Source organism: Octopus sinensis, linkage group LG1 (assembly GCF_006345805.1).
Source record: "Octopus sinensis linkage group LG1, ASM634580v1, whole genome shotgun sequence".
NCBI classification, from domain to species: Eukaryota; Metazoa; Mollusca; class Cephalopoda; order Octopoda; family Octopodidae; genus Octopus; species Octopus sinensis.
In genome coordinates, this window is record NC_042997.1 from 81009709 (window position 1) to 81027173 (window position 17465).

The 17465-nt window shown below is 34.7% G+C and overlaps 1 long non-coding RNA gene across 1 annotated transcript; it reads left to right on the top strand.

Annotated features, from left to right (window-relative positions):
- The first annotated feature begins 24 nt into the window (after positions 1-24).
- LOC118766287 lies at positions 25-15760 on the top strand. The gene is made up of 3 exons (XR_005002202.1): positions 25-114; positions 9131-9135; positions 15749-15760. It is a non-coding gene; the product is annotated as an uncharacterized LOC118766287 (long non-coding RNA).
- Positions 15761-17465: the final 1705 nt, after the last annotated feature.

The window sequence follows — 17465 nt, forward strand, 5'->3', positions numbered from 1 at the left end:
TACGGATCAATGAAAGAGATCAGGAAAGAGTATTACAGTTGTGTTAGAATGGTCCTGAATACTGAGCTGAGCTCTCAGAATAGAATTGCAGTTATAAACTCCCTGGTAGTACCTGTTGTCTTGTTTAGCTTTAATGTCATCAATTGGAATCTGAGTGTCTCCAGAGTATGGACATAAAGACCAGGAAACTGCTGACACTAAATAGGATGCACCATTCAAAATCAGGCGTGTACAGGCTCTATCTCCCATGAAAGGAAGACGGTAGAGGCCTAACCCAACTTGAAATGTCCTATAAAACGACCACAATAGGTCTCCAAGTATACATCCAAAATAACATGGATTGGATGGTACAGCTGGTAAGGCAACATGAACAGAGTAAGAAACTGCACTCTATGTCAAAGGAGGCATATAAATACAGACAAGAGCTTAACCTTCCTGATTATGATGATGATAAAGAGGACACACCACCCACTAAAACAGCAAAGAAGTGTAAAACAAAAACCAAACAGGAAAGCTTCAAAGAAATATTGAGACTGTGGCAAAAAATCTATTGCATGGGCAATAGCTCAAACGAGTTATGAAAGCTGATGTAGATATGAGAAGAACTCATCACTGGATGCAGAGTACTGGTTTGAAAGCTGAAACAGAAGGATTTATCCTAGTGGCACAAGATCAGTGTCTCCTTACGTGGAACTATCAAGCTAATGATACACATAATGAGGTAGACACGAAGTGTAGATCCTGAAATGACAAACTTGAGAGTACTGACCACATTGTTGCTGGCTGCTCAATCCTTACCCCTGGCATGATTGAGTAGGTCAATATTTGCCCTGGAGCATATACCATCACTATGATATCCTGCACACTAAGAACTGGTATGAACACCATCCAGAGCCAGCCACTGAGGAAGAGAATGTTACCATCCTATGGAATTATGGGATACATACAGACAGGCAAATAAATGTTAACAGACCAGACATTGTCATCAAAGACCTAAGACAAAAAACATGCCTGTTAATTGATATGACAGTGCCTACTGATAGAAATATCGTGGCAAAGGAATTTGAAAATTGCTGAAATATAAGGACCTTGAGATTAAGATATCTAGGAATTTGCAATTAAAAACCAAAACAATCCCTTTTGGGAATGACCAAGAAAGGACAAATTTTTTGACCAGATCCCTGGGAAACCAACAATCTATGAGGTTAGAAAACCGTGTTGACATCAACCATCCACATTCTCGGGATTTTCTTGTCCATGTAATATATACATGCCTTAGGTCTTTGGTTGAGACCCAGTCAGAAGAAGAAATAAAATGCAAATCAGTCAGAAAATAACAACAACAACAATGGTTTCAAATTTTGGCACAAGGCCAACAATTTCTGGGGAGGTTAAGTCAATTACATAATAATAATAATAATAATAATAATAATAATAATAATAATAATAATAATTCTTTCTAATTTTGACCCAAGGTGAGCAATTTTTTAAGAGGAGGAGTAAATTGGTTGCCCCAATATTCAACTGGCACTTATTTTATACATCTTAATTCTTGACGACAACATTAGTCTATTGCATGTTTTACCCATGGGATGATTTAAGATTAATATTTGAGTCTAATAAAACATGAGTAAATTATAGAATGCCTTCAAGACCCTAAGGAAGCATTTTATATTTTTACTGAATGGACAGGAAGTAGCAGCTATGTGTCCCTAAAATAACTCCTTTCCAACTTAAAAATGGAAGGATAAAGCAGTTCTAGATACACTATATCTGAAAAAAGACATAGGTTGCTCATAGGAAACAAACACAGAGTGAAGGATAGAAAGCAATAAAAAATATCTTTCAGTTCTGAATCAAATTAACATTGAAAAATACAAATAATGAAAAAAATGTGCAAAAGATAAATACAAAAGAAACAGAATGTAGTAGGAAAAGAAGTACTTGTTATGAAAGAGACACTTACTATACTTTGAAGATTCCAGTTATTTTTTTTTTTGTTTCATTATTTGTTGAATCTGGAGGGAAAAACAGTGTCCATGACCTGTATTGTTCCACCAAAAGAGGTGATGCTGTTAATGTTCTGTTTAAGCTGTTGCAGACCAACACCTGCTGGAAAAACATGAGCAGGGAGAAGTTTCTAGAAGGATGATATTCTGAGGAGGAAGAATTTTGCATAGTGGTTAATGTAGAGCCAGGAGGGTGAAACATAACAAGGGTGATAGGAAGTGGAGAGACGTGGGCCAAGGAGACTTAAATAGATGAGGTGTTTGATCAGACTAGTGAAAGAAAAGTCAGAGAGGAAACAGTATGCTTGTAATCCAGAGCCTGGAACATATCTGCTTCTGATTTGATGCCACTCAGTTGAGTAGTACTATGGGGGTAGTACTCCGCTATGGGCCTTCCTTAAGCCTTGTTGAGTGTCAGCATCTGTAGGGGATGAAATATTTTCTGGCACTGAAAAGAAGGTCCAGTCTTTATGATGCATTCTTAACTGTTAGGAATAGGCTTTTGCCAGAAAAGTTCCTCATTTATAATGTGATTCAGTATTTGGAACAACTGCGAGAACCCTAGTTGAGTGTTACACATATTTAGGATGAGGTGTGCTGTAGTATTACTTTCTTGATATAAGCAATGTTTGAGATTTTATGTTTTGAGTTGAAATAAAAGGAAGAAAATATTTTTCAACTCGACTCAACAGAAAACGGTTTCACTTGATTTTTATGTTTCTTGTATATTTACAACATGTTGAACACAATGATGAAATTTTTTTCATATTAGTACCAATATTTTGTCAATTATATCACTTATTTTCTGTCATTCTTAACATTGTCTGTGGTCAAATTACACTCTTGTCAGATTTCTATGTAGAACTTTCCAGAAAGGAAAGCAGTAGAATTTACTTACGTTGATCCATAGAAATATTCATACAAACAATGTACCACAAAATAACTATTAACACAACATAGAATAGACAATCCAGGCAAGCCCAAGAAAATATGCTTATATATTTACAAAATATTTGATGATGGATTTTTCACTGTTCTGGGACATTCAATTGTTAAAAGTATGTACGAGGGGCGTTCAATAAGTAATGCCCCTAACCCACTTCCCATAGCAGTAGAGCAACGAAACTTGGCACAGTTATTAGTCTTTTTCTACATAGGAACAACCCAGAGTTACGCATTTCTCCCATCGTTTGATGTAGCTCTGGAGACCGTTTTTGTAGAAGACTCCAGCTTGGTCCTCCAACCTGAACGTGACTTCAGAAATCAAGGCTGCATCATCTGGGAAATGCTTTCCTTTCAAAAACAACTTCATGACTGGGAAGAGGTGAAAATCAGAGGGTGCAAGGTCAGGAAAGTAGGGGGATGGGGGAGGAGTTCATAGCCATACGCCTGTGCTTCTGATCTGGCGACAAGCGAGTTGTGGACCGGAGCGTTGTCCTGCAGGAGGAGGATGCCTTTGCTGATCTTGCCCTGCCTCTTGATTTTGATAACTTCTCTTAATTTCCGCAAAAGTGAAGCATAATAGGCTCCTGCAATTGTGGTACCCTTTGCCAGGAAATCTGTCATCACTACTCTGTCCTGGTCCCAGAAGACTGTGAGCATGACCTTTCCAGAGGAGGGCTGCACCCTTGCCTTCTTTGGAGGGGGTGAGTCACGGTGCTTCCACTGCATTGACTGGGCTTTGGTCTCTGGATCATAATGATGGACCCAGGTTTCATCATGTGTAATCAGTCTTTTGAAAAATTTTGACTCATCTTCTTGGCACATCTCCAAATTCACCCTCGAGCACTCGACGTGTTCTTGCTTCTGGAAAGGCGTGAGCAGCCTGGGAATCCATCTGGCAGACACCTTTTGCATATGCAAATGGTCATGAATGATAGTTTCCACAGACCCGGTACTAATCTTGACCTCATGGGCTATTTGGCGAATAATTATGCGTCGATCTTCCAAAATGGCAGCCTCAACTTGACGGACAGATGCCTCAATGGCAGAAGGGGCGACCAGATCTGGGAGCTGTTTCCACAGAGTTCCGACCATGTTTGAATTCACGATGCCAGCGTTTTACAAGGTCATATGATGGGGCATCATCACCATAAGTTACTTTCATTTCATCAAAAGTCTCCCGTGGTGTGCGTCCTTTCAAATACAAAAACCGGATCACTGCTCGACACTCAACAGGCTCCATTTCACACTTGACTCAGTTCAAACACCTGTAAATCAGAAACCACAATTAATTCAGAGCTGTAATTTGCCACTTACTCTATAGAGATATAAATAATTGCACATGTAAAATTTCAGCTAGATCAAACAACTGCAAGTGGGTCAGAGGCATTACTTATTGAACGTCCCTCGTAAGAGCAGTGTCTTACAAGTATTCAAGTAAGTTATATTTTAAAAGTTAAGCATTGTACAAAAAGAAAAGTAAAAAGAATATAAAGATGTTTTTTTAAATATTCTGTTTGTGTGTCACATTTGTTAATGTTAACTACATTGTATTAATTTTAATGTTTGATTGTTATTGAGGGTGTAATCATAACTTCTATACACTGCAAGAACAAATCAATTAACTGCTTTTGTTGTGTGTGTGAACTTTACCTTGGTTTAAAATAAGTCAAATGTGTTATTGACATATGAAAAGTAATTCTGCATTCCCATTGGAGACCAGGACATGTCATGAACCCATCTTGCAATCTTTGGTACTTACATATCTACACTAGAGGGATGGATGTGTATCAGCGGAAAATGCATGCCATTTACCATTCTTAGAATCTGAAGAGAACTGACAGATTATCTAAACGACTGCTTTTCTGTAGTGGTAGAGGTGTCTACTTATAAAAGATCCTGAGATAGGAAGAAATTGGTCCATCCAAGTATCCTATCCTTAATTGCACCAGTGCATCACAATGATTAATTACCAGTTCCTGCTTCAACTTCTGAATAATCAGATAAAATCGACATTAAAATGTCATATTACGTTGAAGATTGGGAAGAAAAGGAAGCAGCATGCTTGTGTGAAAAACTCCACTTGACAAACTAGCAAAAGATTGATGAAACAAAAGGAAGATGAATCTCTTCAAAACTGGTGTAGAGTTGCTGGTGTTCAGATTGAAAGAATAGATGTGAAAGCGACAATTCTGAAGTACACAGATTTTGCCCATTTCTACTTATTGTCTGAGTCACTATACGTCTATTCTGGGGTAAAAGATCTTCTTCAAGTAATCAATTTTAGACACAATCCTCATTAATGGTGTCTGTTCATTGACGTCTGAAAATTGTGCTGCATCACAGTGGGAACCAATATCCATTTATTCCTGTTGGTCACTTGAAAGATTGCAAAGATTACAAATATATAAAAGTTTTGCTTGTAAAAATCAAATATGATGGCTATAAATTTGTTGTGTGTAGCAATTTCAAGATGTTGGGGTTCTTGCTGAGGTTGCAAGGTGGATATACTAAGTACTCTTGCTGTGTGTGTGTGTGTGTGTGTGTGTGTGTGTGTGTGTGTGTGTGTGTGTGTGTGTGTGTGCGTGCGTGCATATGTGTGTATTATGCATGTGCTTGCAGGATAACAGAGATAAGGAAAAGCATGTGAAATGACAATGTCAAAAAGGATGAGCTTTGCAGTTAGGAACACAATGTACAATGCTCTTGAATCAGTGAAGAAAATATTTTCACTGCCACTCCACATGAAACTTGACCTGATAGCAATTGATCACAACCTTGCATCACAACAATGAAGGTTACACTAACATAGGAACAATGTTACTACAGCTGTGTTACTTAAAAGTTGTTGCTGTTGTTTGTTAGATCATAAGTGAAGCAGATGCTTGTATCCGTAACTGCAGCTATGGAAATGATGGTGGTGAAGAAAGGAGCTTGGAATGCTTTCCAGAAGATCATCAACAATAATAGCAGGGAATTGAATTGCTTGAAAATTACAGAAGTGTCACTTAAGCTACACTATTTGCACTTCCATTTGGAATTCTTCAGACCAAATGTTGGTACTGTGTCACAAGAGCATGGTGAATGGTTCCATGAGGACATAAAATTGATGGAATAGACAATTGCATATAGAACTTGGTTCAAGAAGACAGTAGAAACCAAAACAGACTATGATCATTCAATGTTCACTTTTGAGTTTATTACAGCACCATTGTTATTATAATATTGTTGCATTATTCATGATCACTCATTAAATTATTTGATTTCTATATGTTTCATAATGCAGTTGAAATGACAATAAATTGTATTACAATATATATATTGTATTTTCATGATTATTATGAAAATCTTTGTTGGTTTATAAAAAGTAATGTAACTGTTATGCTCAGCATGCCAAAACTGACAGAAAATACAAAAATGGGAGGCAAACAGAAATTTCATAAAAACGAGAGTTTAAGGAGAAAATTTTAAAACTGAAATGTTCCTTAAACTATTTAAGTTTGCACATATGTCTTTGATATCATATTTCAGTAATATCATTATTTTGTAAATAAAAACACTCACCATATTGCATGTGCCTTTGTTATTTTGATATGGTATAATAAAAAGTAAATGTTATGTTTCTTAACTCTATTTTAAAACAGTAAGTAAATATTTTAAGACCATTTTCCTGCTTATATTTTTCTAAAGTAGTCATATTAATGTAATATAATAAATCTATTGTTTTCCTTATAAAATAGTTATTCTGCAGCGGTATAAAAAAAAAGTAAATGTTATAATATTTTTTCAAATAAACTGTTTTTAAAAATGTAAATAAATGTATTTTTTATGGTCGATTTCCATATTTTCAAATTCAGTAAGGCAACAAACTAGCAGAATTGTTAAAATGTTTGGTAAAATGTTTGGCAATATTTTGTGTCTTCACGTTCTGAGTTCAAATTCTGCTGAAGTCAACTTTGCCTTTCATCCTTTCAGGGTCAATAAAATAAGTACCAGTTTAGCACTTGGCTCAATGTAATTGACTACTTACTCCTTTTCCCAAAATTGTTGGGCTTGTACTAAAATTTGAAATCAATATTTTAAAGTTCAGTGTACTAAGTATTTGGTCTTTTAAGCAATCAGTATCTGATTTTTTAGGTTATTTGAATTTGACTTTCTTACATTCCATACTCTTGAATTTAGTCTTATGACCTTAAGTCTTAGAGGGCCATGCCTAAAGGCATGGTTACTCACCTGTCTAGTGATTTCTAATGGGTCAGGAGAGAAGTACATGCACTGCCAGTGTTGAATGGTATGAGACTAGAGGAGCTCTGATGAGTCAGTGAACTTGATATAAAATACCACAGGAATGAGCTCTGTATAACGTTTAATGTGTGTTGGGCAATTGTGATAACCTTATTAGGTGAAATGAAAGTCATGGTTTGATGGAGGTTAGATTTGGAGGTGGGAAAGAGATCATGAGAATTTGATGTGCTTTTGTGTGGCATGTGAGTACGGTTTGAAACAACTTGGTGTAAAGACCTGAGCATAACAAACAATTTGAGTTCTGTACCAGCATCATTATTGTGGGATAAGTGTAAGTCTCCAGAACAAGAACAGAGAGAAGAGGAAACATGAAGAAGCAGAACAGATAGTCATTGAAGAGGTCACAGAATGTGTAACAAAAGAAATCTGACAAATAAATAAATAATAATAATAAAGCTAAAATGAAGATCAAATAAATAATGCATAGTTTATCAGCAAAATGACCATCCCTTAATACATTATTATTATTATTATTATTATTATTATTATTATTATTATTATTATTAAGACAGCAAGCTAGCAAAATTGTTAGCATGCCAGGCAAAATGCTTAGCAGCATTTTGTCTGTCTCTACATCATGAGTTCAAATTTCACCAAGGTCAGCTATGCCTTTCATCCTTTCAGGGTCGATAAATTAAGTACCAGTGAAACACTGAGGTCAATGTAATCGACTAGTCCCCACCCCACAGCCAAACTTTCAGGCCTTATTACTGTTATTATTATTATTATTATTATTATTATTATTATTATTATTATTATTATTATTATTATTATTTATTGTCTTTGCACAGCTTCTAACACTGGAGAGGAACTATGGTGGCAGTTGTTCACTACCAGTGAACTAAGGTAACACCCCTATTTTTCGAGCACTGTCTGGAGTATTTGAGCAGTTCCGGGCAGTACTGTTTTCTGCAAGTGCTCCACCCTTATTGCAGCCCCTATGTACTTCTCAAGATTTTTATTCACTGTTCCCAGGGCTCCAACAATTATTGGTACTACTAGCACCTTTTTCATTGACCACAACTGCTTAACCTCCCAAGCTAACCTGCCATATCTTTCAACTTTTCTTTCTTCCTTATCGCATATCTTGTCAGCTGCACATGCTATATCTATGATCCAGTATCGTTTGCTTTCTTTTTCAATTAAGACTATGTTTGATTTCCTATTCTCTATCTCATGGTCGCACTGAATCATATAATCTCATAGGATCTCTACATTATCATTTTCAATAATACCTTTGGGTTTATGTTCATACCACTTTTTTGCTCTGTCAAGTCCATACTTGTTGCAATATGTCCAATGGACGATCCTTGCTATATTGTCATGAAGTCTCCTATATTCTTTCTGGGCTAGTGCGTACATTGACTGGTAATATGCCATACAGTTTCACCATTTTGTCCACAAATTCTGTACTTATCACTTACTGACGTGTTGTTTATTCTGTATTTGTTGTAATTTGTTCTTAATACTTGCTCTTGAGCATCACAGATTAGAGCCTCCATTTCCAGTTTTAAATCATTTTTAGTCATCCATAGCCATCTTTTCTCTCTGTCTTATCTGCAACATGGTAGATGCTTGGTACATACAGTCTGTCTGTGTGATGTTTTGAGTGGAGTATCCCATATCTAGTCAGCAACCTCCTTGTCTTTCTGTCTAAGCTGTTTAGTTTGTCTACAGTCCAGGTGATTACTCCTGCTCCATTATTATTATTATTATTATTATTATTATTATTATTATTATTATTATTATTCAGTAGTTTTATTTTTATAGCGTGCTTTCACTTCACTACCGAGCGCAGCTCTGTGTGCCTTGGGTATGTGCTGTGATTTGTTGTGATGCTCTGATGGTTATTGTATGGAAAGTGTTCTGCGTAGGATGTGTGCAGTGCCTAGTAGTGCAATTTTCTGTATGTTATATGTGTTTGTAAGTCCTGGTGTTTTTGTTATGTATTTGTCTGAATATTTTTTTATCATGCCTAATGCACCTACTATGATAGGAATTGTTTCTGTTTTCAGATTCCACATTCTAGTTACCTCTATTTCCAGGTCTTTGTATTTTGAGAGTTTCTCCATTTCTTTTAGAGACATGTTGTCATCTGCCGGTATTGATACATCAATTAGAAAGCATTTTTTTTCTTCATGATCTCTGACAACTATATCTGGTCTGTTGGCCTTAATTTCTCTATCTGTGTGTATCGGCATATCCCAGAGTATGGTTGCTTTCTCGTTTTCTGTGACCTTTTCTGGTGTGTGCCTATACCATCTTTTTTCTGTTGTTATTCCGTAATGTTGGCATAGCTTCCAGTGTATGTAGGTTCCAACTCTGTCATGTCTGTGAATATATTCCTTCTTAGCCAGGACTGGGCAGCTAGAGATAATATGATTTATTGTTTCTTGTCCATCTCCACATATTCTGCATTTACTTGTAATATTTCTTTTCATTACATGTTTTTGGTAATTTCTGGTGGGGAGACTTTGGTCTTGTGCTGCAATTAAAAATCCCTCTGTTTCTGCTTTGAGTCCTGAGCTTCTCAACCATTGCTGGGATTTTTCTTTGTCTATTTCTTTTGCGTTTAGTTTAGTCCAGTATTTACCATGAAGGGGCTTTTCTTGCCATCGTTTTATCATGGTTCGTTGCTGTTCTATTTTTAGTTTGGATTTCATTTGTTTTATAGCTTTTGTTGTTTCTTCATCATCTTCTTCTTCTTCTTTGTGTTTATTAGGTGGTATGATTTCTTGTTAGTATTTGTCAGCTTCCTTAAATACTGAGAACAGTTTTTTGTTTTGCTCGTGTTTTGCTGCTATCTGGATCAGTTTTCCTTCCTTCTGAAGTAGGTATTTTTGCAGTCCTATGGTGGTTATTTTATAGTAGTTTTCCAGCTGTATAAGGCCTCTACCACCTTCTATACGTTGTATATATAGTCTTTCTATGTCAGATTTTGGGTGATGCATCCTAGATCCTGTCAGTATTTTTCTTGTTTTCCTATCTATTTTGGACAGTTCATTTCGTGTCCAGTTAAGGATATTGTAGCTGTAACTTATAACTGGGACAGCTAAAGTGTTGATACCTATTATCTTGTTTTTAGCATTGAGCTCTGTTTTTAGTATTGATCTAACTCGTCTATAATATTCTTTTTTTATTTTCTCTTTCATTGTGTGTGTTGTGTCTTATCTAGTTCATGGATTCCTAAGTATTTGTAAGTTTGGCTTTGGTCTAATTCTTTTATTTCATTGGTTTTATCTAGTGTGATGTTGTTACTCTTAACTAGTTTTCCTCTTTTCATGGTTACTTTGGCGCATTTTTCTAATCCAAATTTCATATCTATTTCTTTGGTAAATCCATGAACTGTCTTTATCTATTTCTTTGGTAAATCCATGAACTGTCTTTTTAAATCCATGAACTGTCTTTGTAAATCCATGAACTGTCTTTTTATTATTATTATTAAAAGACAGTTCATGGATTATTATTATTATTATTATTATTATTATTATTATTATTATTATTATTATTACTTTTTTTTTTCTTCTTTCAAATTTGCTTCCATTTCTTGCCGAGTGTCTTCCCGATTCCTAGGGCAAAGAAACTCATAGTATACATTGGTAGGCCATTAAACCAAACTCAGTAGTTCGTTCATTTTTTTTTTTTTTAAATTAAAATACATGAGCAGCAACAGTTAAGACAATCTTTTGCACTTCTTGCAGGGATGGTAAGCCAGGGATCATTCTCATATAATTTTCGGTTCCCTTCTTGATCATTCCTAGTGCTCCTACGATCACTGGTATTGTAACCGCCTTGAGATGCCACATTTTTTCAATTTCAATGAGTAGGTCTTTATATTTTCTGAGCTTGTCAAACTCTTTCGCTGAGATATTATGATCACAGGGGATGCTCATGTCGATCAATAAGCAAACTTTATTGTTTTGGTCTTTCACAACAATATCTGGTTTATTGGCCTTGATGGTTCGGTCTGTATGTACTGGAAAGTCCCACAGAATGGTTACATTTTCTCCTTCAGTTACAGCCTCAGGGTGGTGATTATACCACTTGTCGGCAGTTTTGATATTGTAATGCCGACTTATTAGCCAGTGGAGATATTGGCCAACTCTGTCATGTCTTAATTTATACTCCACTGGTGCTAAGACTTTACATCCAGAGATTAGGTGGTCCACTGTTTCAATCATGTCGTTGCAGAATTGGCATTTTGGGTCTGCTCCATTTTTCATCACATTGGCCTGGTAGTTCCGGGTTAATAGGCTTTGATCTTGAGCAGCCAGGATGAAACCTTCGCCCTCTGCTTTTAGCCCTGAGCTCCGTAGCCACTGATGGGTTTGCTTCTGGTCAACATCAGCTTGTTTGCTGCGGGTCACATATTTGCCGTGCAGAGGTTTCTCCTCCCACCTATCAGCCAATTGCTCGTGCGCTTTTTTCATTGCCATCATTTTCACCTTCTTTGCAACAATAGTTGCCATACTTCCCTCGGGTTGTTCAGTTTGGGTATCCTGCACGAGATCAATAGCAAATTTTTTGCTTTCCTTTATGATAGAATGAAGCTTCTTTCGTCTCTCGTGATTTTCCACGAGCTTTAGCATCCAGTCATTCGATATTTCGAGATATTTGGCCAGTCCAATTGTGGTTGTTTTGTAAGCTAGTTCAAATTGGATCAGGCCTCGACCTCCTTGGGCTCTGGGAAGGTAAAGGCGATCTACGTCTGCCTTTGGGTGGTGCATCCTATTACAACTCAGCAGCTTGCGTATTTTTCTATCTATATTCTTTACTTCACTCATATTCCAGTTCAACACATTGTAGCTATAAGTAACAACTGGGACTGCTAAGGAATTTATAGCTAACACCTTGTTACGTGCATTTAGTTCAGATTTCAGGACTACACGAACTCTCCTATAACATTCCTTCCTGATTTTCTCTTTCATGCTTGCATGCTGAATACCAGAGCCTTCATTTATCCCTAAATATTTGTATGTTTGTTCTTGCTCAAGCTCTCTTATGACTTATTATTATTATTATTATTATTATTATTATTATTATTATTATTATTAATGTTACTCCTTCAGAAAGTAAAGAAACAATAAGACGAGTGCAACTGCTATAGAATGAACAATATTTCAACACTTTGTGTGTCTTCCACAAGTTCAAAATAATAATTTCAATCTACTTCAAGTTGGTAACATTTAAGGATTAACATGAAGTGTCGAAATATTGTTCATTTGATAGCAGTCGCACTCTTCTTGTTGTTTCTTTATAATCCTCCTCATCATCAACATCATTTAACGTCCGCTTTCCATGCTAGCATGGGTTGGACGATTTGACTGAGGACTGGCGAACCAGATGGTTGTACCAGGCTCCAATCTGATCTGGCAGAGTTTCTACAGCTGGATGCCCTTCCTAAATCCAACCACTCCGAGAGTATAGTGGGTGCTTTTACATGCCACCGGCATGAGGGCCAGTCAGGCGGTACTGGCAACGGCCACGCTCGAAATGGTGTTTTTTACATGCCACCTGCACAGGAGTCAGTCCAGCGGCACTGGCAATGACCTTGCTTGAATGTTTTGTTCACGTGCCAGTAAGGTGATGCTGGTAGCGATCACACTCAAATGGTGCTTTTTGAGCATGATCGTCATTATCATTATTATGATTATTATTATTATTATTATTATTATTATTATTATTATTATTATTATAAGATTGTTGAAGTGTGTGATGTTGGATTGAAAATTCAAACATTGATAATCAGTTGAGTTTTAATATGTCCAAGTGAATAGTTATTTTCTTTCAACATGAAAACATTGTTTGTCAACATTTCAACACTATTGAAATGTTATTGAGAATTTTTTGTTGCTTTTTTTATTATTTATTTATTTACTTTTTATATTTCATATATATTGTTTTTTACTTTATTTTTATCTTTTATTAAATTTCATCAACGGCTTGGCCTTGCAACTTGCTTCAGATAGGGCTCTCTTCATTCAAAATGTAAACACCCTATTGTGCTCTACATAACATTCAAAACAAAAGGAAACAGAAAAGTACAATTAAATCCCTTGTCCTGTTTTTAAGTGAGTTAACTTTCTTGTGATATTTGTGCATTTCATTCACTTATTCTATATGCACCAAGAATCATATGCAAATAGCCAGATATAATATAGCTGATAAATATTTAATATTTGTTCTTTGAACAAAACAAGTAGCTCATCTCCAATACCCATATATTATATCAAGAACGAGGTAAAAATAAAACAGAAACCAATGCAATGCCAACAGCAAGAGAATGAGAAAAAATTTGGGAAGGTTTATGGAGAGAAGGTAGAACATAATAGACAAGAAAGTTTAACACAAGAGCTGTATTTCAGCAATGATAGTTAAAAAAAGAACTACATAAGAAATAACACATACACTACAGAAAAACAATTGGGAAGCACTAGAATATGGTAGTTGTTTCACAAGAAACTATGAAAGACATATAATGAAGCAGAATACAAAATGTGCAGAATATTTTGCAGAATACAAAAAAGCAATGTCCTTGACTGTTTTGGGTTGTATAGTTATAGCAAAATCAGAATATATAAACATACATGATAGAACAGGAAACTTCATGTGCTACAAATTATGCTAGCATTATGGAAAATGCCCAGAAAAAAAATGTGGTACAAACATATTCTACAAAATGGCTTAAGTGGGATATGAAAAATGGTAGGCAGAAATGAATTACAATTACACAAAAAGATCTGGAATCAGGAATATGTATATTTAAAAAAAACAAAAGATATAAGAAAATATTAAACAACCAGTTTAATACTGTATGTTATGTATCAGCTCCACAATCTTAAAATAAATAACTAAATCATGAATACTTTTTATTAGCGTCCAGCACTATTTTGTACAAAAATAGAAATAGAGCCTTTTTGATTTTGAAACTGTTTTACAATAATTTTGATTTGAAACTGTGTATTGAAACCAGCATTGTTATATTTTGGAAGAGTCATAATTGACAAAACATATAAACACACCCACTGGTTGTCTGATATAGACAAACAACCAGTGAGTGTGTTCATAGACTTTATTAATTATGACTCTTCCAAAATGTAATAATATAGGAGTATAGGTTGTTATTCAGAAATTTTGAAAATTTTACAGTCTAGCCTCACTTCTTCCTGTATAATATGCACTCATAAATAATGCATACCACAAGTTTGGGACAATTAAATGCCAGAAATAATATATTTCATATCGTGACTTTTTTTTAGAGTAATTTCTATGAAAAGTGACATAAATTAAAAATGAAATTAATAATTTATGGGTAATGTAAAAAAACAACTGACTTTATTGAATTATTGAAACAAATAAATTCCTAAAAATGGAGGAATCATGCACCCACCTCTAATATTTTTACTTTTGATTTAATTTTAAAGGGTTTTGGAGTTTCTAAGTTTTGAACATCAGATATTCTGTGTTGTATATCATTACATATTACAATATGCATTTGGTTGTTTTGATCTTTAGATCTTGTAAGACAAACATGTCTGCATTCATTTATTATGTTCTAAAAATTTCAACTGAAAAGATTGATTATGCAATATATTGTTTAATATAATGCTAAAACCATTTTGATGAAATACAATATATCTTTACAAAAATTGTGTATATATTAAATGATTTTAACATATTAAATGTTGTATATTGCTTGAATATTAAACATTATATTGACAGGTTGGTCACAACTGAAATTGTTTCAAGTTATTATCTTTTATAGCAGGTTGTAAATAAATTTCCAAAAGTATATTTTTGAAGCAGTGTATATACACATACTGAGGTAAGTATGTGTGGATGTACAGAAATTAAGTACATTTTATCCTTTTGCTGCTTCCATTTTGTTTTACAAATTATTTTGTTGTGTTAGTAACATAGTAAATAGCCTTGAGTGATACAGTCTTGTAGGTACTTTTATAAAATGTATAATGAATAGTTAACACAATATCACTATCATGTAACTTTACCCTAGTGATTTAAGCTCTTCATTAGATATCAGTTACTTTAGATAATAGACATAACTTATGCTATCCAATATATGGCTACACACTTTACAACTCATAAAATGGAAAACGTTTAGTCTTCCTGTATAATTTCCACTCATATCTTTTAGGTCTAAAACAATAAATATGATATCCTTGCTAATTTAGTTTGCAATTTCAGTAATTGTTATTATATATATATATATATATATATATATATATATATAAATGTACACACACACACATTTATATTTTCTTTTTTTCTGTTTGTTATGCTTTTCTTATTTGCTTTTTTTTTCACCACAAAACTTGCTCATACTATTTTAGTTATTTTAAAAATTTAACTGAATATTTATAGCTGAGATTTCACACTAATGTTCTCCATAAATCCTCAAGACATATACTTTAGCAGAACTCAGTTTTAGAGCTATGTCGCCTATTATCTGGAATCCAAGCTTAGTTTTGCAGTTAACATAATCTCCAAACATTATATATTTCTTGTTCACCTGAAGTATTCATGAGGTTGGTATTTCTAGCCAGTAATCACAATTGAAATGACATAACCCACATATATGTTTAAAACACATATGACTGTAACTGTATCTTATGAGATCAATATAGCCTATAATGTTTTACATCACATACTACAAGAAACATAGTTCAGAGCTGACCAAATATGATTTCCATTCACAGTAATTAAAAGTATAGAATCACAAGTAGATCATATACGTTATGAATGTGACTTAATGAATATATATAACCATATTACTCACTTCTTTGTACTGTACTGATTCTTAAACATCCATCATACATACATTCATGCACACATAAGTACATACATACCTGCATATATACATATATACATACATATATGCATGCTTGCATGCATACACACACACACATATATACACACACACACATATGTATACGTGTGTGTATATATATGTATGTACACACACACACACACACATACTTAGGAGACAAAAATTTCTTTGATACTGGGATTAATGGCTTTGTGAACTGAAATCTAGTCTATCAGAAATTTTAGCAATAATTATCAACATTGAAGCAGAAGAGGTATTAGTCATTGAAGCAGGAAATTTTAGATGTTTTAAATGTAGACTAATTGCACAGATTACAATAATGCAGTGTTTCATTGACATAAAACTTTGGTGTATTCTTTGAAGACCATGAAATTATTTACTAATTCAGCAAGGTTGAAGCAGATGATAGGTGTTGACAGTAAGATTGGTGGAGATGAAATATATAGCTTCTTTAGTAATTGGATGTATGACTTGCAGCAGTCAATGTCAATAAGGTCTAATCTATTATGTCCTTAACAGTTCATGTCTCAAAGTTAGTGAAAGAGTCTCTATGTCGTTGCTCAATGTATTAGAAATGACAACCAAATTTTCATCATATTACACAACACCATTTTGATAAAAAGAAACAAACACAAAAAGGATATATTGGTTGAAAGAGACCTACAATGGCTGGTCTGAGACTAAACAAGATCAGTGACAGCAGTTGTTATACATGTCTTGACTAGGATTGAGGCTTCTCTCTATTTGCAAATATGTGATGTAGTTCACACTTTATCTAAATGTGATGCACTTTCTTACACATACGTGCACACACACACACATGCACACACACACACACACACATGCACACACACACACACACACACACACACACACACACATACACACACACACACACACATGCATGCACATGCATGTACTTGCATACATCCTGAGTCACACATGAAAATGCACTCACTGAAAATCAACAACTCCGTCACACAAGCCAATGACAAACCTCCTATGTGGTCACTTAACTTGCTAGAGATAACAGTTGGTTCTCCTTTAAGGTAGAGAGGAAGTTTCTCTGTGGTAGCTTGGCATGTTAGAAATAACAGCCAAATTTACATCAAACACACTCTACCATCATGAAAACAAAAAGAAAAGAAAAACTTATTGGACAATGTAGACTACAGGGCTGACCTACCATGTCAAAAAACAGAGTGATACATTGATCAGAACAATCCTAGTTAGACAAGATGAAAACAGGTGAAGAGTATCTTTTATCATAGGTCTGCTTTCTCTGCTCTGACTGGGGGTTAAACAACTATAGATGATATCATATTAGTAATTCATGGACTTTTCTCTTTCTTATTTTAAGC